This window comes from Phalacrocorax carbo, unplaced genomic scaffold, assembly GCF_963921805.1.
Source record: "Phalacrocorax carbo unplaced genomic scaffold, bPhaCar2.1 SCAFFOLD_32, whole genome shotgun sequence".
NCBI lineage: Eukaryota > Metazoa > Chordata > Aves > Suliformes > Phalacrocoracidae > Phalacrocorax > Phalacrocorax carbo.
In genome coordinates, this window is record NW_026990280.1 from 2,773,140 (window position 1) to 2,779,984 (window position 6,845).

Consider the following 6,845-nt stretch of genomic DNA (forward strand, 5'->3'; position numbering starts at 1 on the left):
CAACTGACTGGCATTTACTAATTATCGACTTAAAGGACTGCTTTTTTACTACAAAGCTGCATCCTCAGGATACCCAGCGGTTTGCATTTACGTTACCAGCAATCAACAGAGAGGGTCCTGACTTACGCTTCGGATGGACAGTATTGCCACAAGGCATGCAGAATAGCCCTACTCTGTGTCAACTCTTTGTAGATGCTGCATTGAAAGAAGTGAGGCAGCAATGGCCGGACACTATAATTTACCATTACATGGATGACATCTTGTTTGCGCAAGTACAACCTTTCTCAGCACAGCAAGAATTATATTTACAGCAACAGCTCCAGCTACATGACCTAGTAATAGCAGCAGAGAAGGTTCAACGTTCACCGGTATGGAAATACCTTGGGTGGCGCATCAGTGACTCTCAGTTTTTCGCCCAATGTTAAAGGGCACTGACCCTGCCGCGCCGGTCCGACCGACTGCCGAACAACACACTATGATACAACGTCTTAGCTCCGAGATTGTCCAGAGAGCAGTAGACCGCCTGGACCCCGATCTCCCCATCGATCTCACCATACTCCATGGTTCTACTCACATTTTGGGTGCACTTACTCAGTGCAAAAAGAAAAAGGGGGAGAAGATAAGGGTGTTGGAATGGCAAAAGTTCTGTTTGTGCAAAAGTTTTGTTTGTATTAAATCACTTATGTATATTTGCAGAACACGATAACCCTCCTGCGTGGGTGCGTCAGTACAACACATTGCAGGTATCCCTCACAACCCAACGGGTCAAGCAATAGTGGAACGAGCTAATGGGTTGCTGAAAACCTATGTTCAAAAGTATGCAGATATAAAAGACCCGCAGGAGCGGCTGGTAAAAGCACTGTTTGTGTTAAACTATTTGTGTGTATTTGGCTCTGAGGGAGTGCCTGCTGTCATCGTTCACTATAGACAGAAAAAAGACGAACGGGAGCTACCCCGAGTTTGGGTCAAATACAAAGACCCGCGTACGGGTGTATGGTCAGGGCCTGTGGAGGTTTTATATTGGGGGAGGGGGTATCTCTGTGTTTCTACCCCTACAGGGCCGCAATGGATTCCAGCTAGATGTGCCAGACCCGCCACCTCCCCCACACAGTGCGACGCAGAACAGTTGCCCACCGCGGCACCAGCCGAAGCGGCACCTGAACGGTTGGGATCAGCGGAAGGAACCCCAGAGGAGCGCTGTGCAGCACTCACCAGTGAATAACCACGGTCCAGGAGGAACAAAGGTCCCAGAGGGTGCATAGCGCCCGAGGTTTGGTCTGGTTTCGACCGAGAATACAAGGCGGACTGATAATGAGCTCTGCTGAACAGAAATTATGGGTATTAGCCCTTTTAAGTGTATGTAGCACTGCCCTTGTGCCTAACGTTTTTGACCCACGAGAAAATATCTGGGTCACGCTAGCTAGATCATTGAATACGACTAGCTTTTGTGCCAGCCTAGCAACGCCCGACTCCCCATTTATCACATGTCTTATTGGGGTGCCTTTAAGTAATGCAACCTTTATGACTTTTGCCCAGTCCGTAGCGGAGCTGCAACAGCAGCATAATATAACTCGGAAGCTTCCCTTTAAGTGGCGTGACGCCCCTTCGGTGTTTGTTGAGTATGATATCTGGGATGATGTACTCCCCGTAGGCCCAGAACCACAAGAGCTTGCCCTTGCGGGCTCTCTTACTGCTACTGCTTGGTGTAACTATACCTCTGTAAATATATCACGCTCTAACAACATGCCTATTGCGCTACCTGCAGGTTTGTTTTTAATTTGTGGAGATCGAGCTTGGCCTGGCATCCCGTCACATATAAAGGGAGGGCCTTGCTCTATAGGTCGCCTAACGTTTCTTACCGCTAACACTTCAATGATTTATCAACATCATAGAAAGATGAGAAGCGAAAGGAGCACTCATAAGTTTGAGGATAACTGTGACTCTACAGCTGAATTTTGGAATCCTACAAAGATCATAGCTGTTTCCTTCTCGGCTCCTGGAGTTGGTGTTGCTCAAAGCCTCACGACATTAAACAAGCTAGGGTGTTGGCTAGCTAAGCAAACAAATGCCACATCAAAGGCATTATCTGACTTATTACTAGATGTAGACTCTGTAAGACAGGATGATCCATGGCATTGGTTTAACAGCTTGTTTAATGGATGGGGCATTGGCAATGGGATCAAGAGTATTTTGCAGATGGGATTAATAATATTTATACTGTTTATTATTATATTAATGTATGTCCCTTGTATATCGCAATGTATGCAACAAATGATGGAAAGAAGTATGAGTGCCGTGTTCCTTTCTCAAGGAACAAAAGAAAAAGGGGGAGATGTGGGAAACTCTAGCCCGGGAACGGCTAGCAGAAAGCGGGCATTGAAGTAGGAAAACAGGCTCCAGGTTGGAAGCGATCTTGGGCCCAGCTGTTGGTCAACAGAAGAATGTGAGGCCAGCTGGTGTTTTACAAAGGAGTGTGAGCCCAGCTGCTGTTGACCGGTAAAGGAGTGTGAGAAACAAGTAACTGCTAATTGCAAGGCTGAACACAAGAGATAAGCATGGGAGGAGTTGGCATCTACCTCCCAGCCAAGGATGAGCTGTGCTTTTGCAAATAGGTATGAGCTAATTTACGAACGGTATAAAAGATATTTGCTAATTGCCAATAAACGAGACTTGATGATCATCATCGGATGGTGCCTGTCTCCCGCTGGTTTTCCGTCACAAACCATTTTTTTGCTCTATACCTTCAGTTTTGGAGTCCAAACCTGTCGTTTAAGGCTCAAAGCCTCATTTTGAAAACCCAAACCCTCACTTTCAGGGTCCAAACCCCTCTTGTAAGGCACAAAGCCTCATTCAGAGGTCCCAAACCCTCACTCTTAGGGTCCAAACCAGTCTTTTTTACTGCCAAAGCCTCATTTATATGTCGCAAAGCCTCACATTTAGGGTCTAAAGCTGTCTTTCAATGCTCAAAGCATTATTTTTAGCTCCCAAACCCTCATTTTTTGACTTCCATAACTCTTCTTTAAGGTTGAAAGCCTCTATTTTTGTATCGCAAACCCTCGCTTTCAGGGTCAAAACTCCTCTTTTAACTCTCAAATCCTCAGTTATAAGTTCCAAGCCCCTCTATTAGGAATTAAAGCCTCATTTTTGGGTGCCAAACCTTCACCTTCAGGCTGCAAACCCCACTCTTAACACCCAGTGCTTCATTTTTATATCCCAAACGTTCACTTTTAGGGTCCAAACCTGGCTTTCACAATCAAAGCCTCATTTTGAGGTCCTAAACCCTTAATTTTAGGGTTTGGGCTCTGCCCCCTGCCCCTCCAGCCCCGGCCAACACAGCACTGCCCCTACTCACCGCTGCACATCTCGGCCAGCTTCTCCTTGCTTTGGTCCCTCAGGGGCCGCGCGGCAAGCCCTAGGCACAGAGCTCTGTCAGTCCCCCCTGCTCCCCAGCACGCTCCCAGCAGCGCAGCCCCCCGCCCTGCCGGCTGGGCCACGCGCCCTCCTCCCCCTCATCAGGGCTGAGCCCGGGGAAGAGCAGCAGCTCAGTGGGGCTGGACTGAGCGAGGCGGCCACCAAGGCCACCTGCGTGGGCAGGGCTGGGAGAGGGAGGCCACGGCCCTGCGCGGGGCAGCTGGGGCTCGGGCAGCCGCAGGGCTGCTCCTTGGTGCCAGCGCAGCGGCGGTAACGCTCCTGAGTTGGGATAAGAACAGTTTAATAAATAAAGTTAAAAGAAACAACGACTGAAATGCAACGGAAAGGAGAACAACGAGAGGCGCAAAACCCCGGGGCAAGGGGGGAGGGAGGCGGCGGCGGGGGGGGGGGGGTGAGGAGGGAGGCGGCGGCGGGGGGGGGGTGAGGAGGGAGGCGGCGGCGGGGGGGGGGTGAGGAGGGAGGCGGCGGCGGGGGGGGGTGAGGAGGGAGGCGGCGGCGGGGGGGGGTGAGGAGGGAGGCGGCGGGGGGCGTGGGGAGGGAGGCGGCGGCGGGGGGGTGAGGAGGGAGGCGGCGGCGGGGGGGTGAGGAGGGAGGCGGCGGCGGGGGGTGGGAGGGAGGCGGCGGCGGCGGGGGTAGGGGGGGTAGGAGGGAGGCGGCGGCGGGGGGGGGGGGTAGGGGGTAGGAGGGAGGCGGCGGCGGCGGGGGTAGGGGGGGTAGGAGGGAGGCGGGGGGTGGCGGGGGGGGGGGAGTGGTAGGCAGGCGGGGGGATCACTGCCGAAACACACCGCGCTCACCACCCGGCGCCGCGCCGCTCCGTGAACCGCCGACTGCGTCGGGCACACACACCCCCCCCCTTAATATACCGGTCATGGTGTCACGTGGTATGGAATGAACATGCCATTGGCCAGTCGGGGTCTGCCGTCCCCGCCATGGCACCGCCCCTCCCAGAGCGCGGGAAGCTGGAAAGGCAGCCGCCCCTCACGGTGAGGAGAATTAACCCCTTCTCAGCCAAAACCAGCAGAGAGTCGAAGGCGGCGGAGTCTGTATGAAATCGAATGAGTCTAACTGCTGTTTAAAGATTGATGACAACAGCACGGTCGTAAAACAAATTACTGCTCGACTATAAATAAATGATAGACGTGCCAAGCAGGGAGGAGGCGCTGCCGGACTTGCGATTCACAAACCGAGAAAGCCTGCTTTGTAATATCTCGGTTAGTGAGAGCCTTGGCTGCAGCGACCACAGTATTGTGGAGTTCGGGATCCTGCTGAGCGTGCTGAAGGTCACCTCTAAGACAAGGGTTCTGGATTTTAGAGGAGCAAACTTCGGTGAACTCAGGGCTCAGTTGGGAGGGATTCGATGGGAGGCTTCCGTGGAATACAAAGGAGCTAGTGAGAGCTGGGAATTCTTCAAGAACTCTCTGTTGGAAGCCCAAAACCAGTTTATCCCCTAGAAAGGAAAAGGAAGTAAGCGGAGCAAGAGGCCCCCATGGCTCAACCATGACCTCCTGGGTCTACCCAAATCCAAAAGGGAAGCACACCAGAGATGGAGAAGTGGAGGATTGTCCTCTGAGAACAACAAGGGCATAGCCAGAGAGTGCAGAGACGGAGTCAGAAATCCAAAGCCCAATTTGAATTGAAACTGGCTGTAGACATGAAAAATGACAAGAAAGGGTTCTTCAGACATGTCACCCACAAGCAGAAAAAGAAGGAAAACATAGGCCCACTGTTAAACGGAAAAGGAGAATCAATCACCAATGATGCAGAAAAGGCAGAGGTCCTCAACACCTTCTTCACCTCGGTCTTTACCAGCACTGTAGGGTCCCAGGCTTTGGGAACAAAATTGCCAATTGAACCAAACGCCGACCCACCGTCGGTGAAGGAAGAGTTAGTATATGAACTACTACAGGAGCTTGACCCCCACAAATCAATGGGCCCTGACGACATCCACCCGAGGGTGTTGAGAGAGCTGGCTGACGTCATTGCAAGGCCGCTCTCCATAATCTTTGAGAAGTCGTGGAGAACGGGGGATGTCCCAGAGGAAGGCAAATGTTACCCCTATCTACAAGAAGGGCTCGAGGGAGGATCCGGGTAACTCTAGGCCCATTAGCCTTACTTCAATCCCTGGGAAAGTTATGGAACGAATCCTCCTGGGGGCCGTCACAAGTCAATTGCAGCACGTGATTGGAAAAAGCCAACATGGCTTCACTAAAGGCAGATCGTGCTTGACTAACCTGGTGGCCTTCTATGACAAAGTGACTTGCCTGGTTGACATGGGGCAGGCGGTGGACATTGTCTACCTGGACTTCTCCAAGGCCTTTGATACGGTCCCCCACAGCCTCCTCCTGGAGAAATTGATGCGTTATGGCCTAGACAAGTGGTCTGTGCAGTGGGTGGGGAATTGGCAGACTAAAGGTTGGTGGTAAATAGCTCTTTCTCAGACTGGCAACCTGTCACAAGTGGAGTCCCCCAGGGATCGATACCGGCCCCAATGTTATTCAGCATCTTTATAAGTGATCTGGGTACCGGCATCAAGTGTAGCCTGATGAAGTTTGCTGATGACACCAAGTTGAGTGGGGAAGTAGACACTCCAGAAGGGAGAGCTGCTCTGCAGGGAGATCTGGATAGGCTGGAGGAGTGGGCCAGCAAGAACCTTATGAAGTTGAACAAGGAGAAGTGTAAGGTCTTGCACCTGGGAAAACATAATCCGGGAGTGCAGCACAGGTTGGGATCCACCTGGCTGGAGAGCAGCTCTGTGGAAAGGGCCCTGGGGGTCCTGGTGGACGGGAAGCTCAACATGAGCGAACAGTGGCTGCTGCGGCCAAGAAGGCCAACAGGATGCTGGGTTGCATCAAAAGGGCATCACCTGCAGAGATAAAGAAGTCATCATCCCGCTCTACTCAGCGCTTGTCAGGCCACACCTGGAGTCCTGTGTCCAGTTCTGGTCCCCGCTCTACAAACAGCATGTGGCCAGGCTGGAAGGGGTCCAGAGAAGGGCCACCAAGATGATCAGAGGACTGGGAAGCCTGCCATACGAGGCTAGGCTGGGAGAGCTGGGTTTGTTCAGCCTTGAGAAAAGGAGGCTCAGAGGGGACCTCATCACCACGTACCAGTACTTAAGGGGTAGCTACATAGAAGATGGAGACTCCCTTTTTACTTGGAGTCGCATGGAGAAGACAAGGGGGATGGACACAAGTTGCTCTTGGGGAGATTCCGACTGGACACCAGAGGGAAATTTTTCACAGCGAGGACAGTCACCGTTGGAATAATCTCCCCAGGGAAGTGGTTGACTCGGCCACGTTGGACACCTTCAAGAGTCGTCTGGACAGGGTGCTGGGCCATCTTGTTTAGACTCTGCTCTTCCTAGAAAGGTTGGACTAGATGATCCCTGAGGTCCCTTCCAACCTGGGATTCTG

The 6,845-nt window shown here is 52.4% G+C and overlaps 1 long non-coding RNA gene across 1 annotated transcript; it reads right to left on the bottom strand.

The window, feature by feature from the left end:
* Window positions 1-5,619: 5,619 nt before the first annotated feature.
* LOC135310936 (uncharacterized) lies at window positions 5,620-6,845 on the bottom strand. The gene is made up of 3 exons (XR_010370879.1): window positions 6,540-6,845; window positions 6,166-6,404; window positions 5,620-6,082 (listed from the first exon to the last, which is right to left on the bottom strand). It is a non-coding gene; the product is annotated as an uncharacterized LOC135310936 (long non-coding RNA).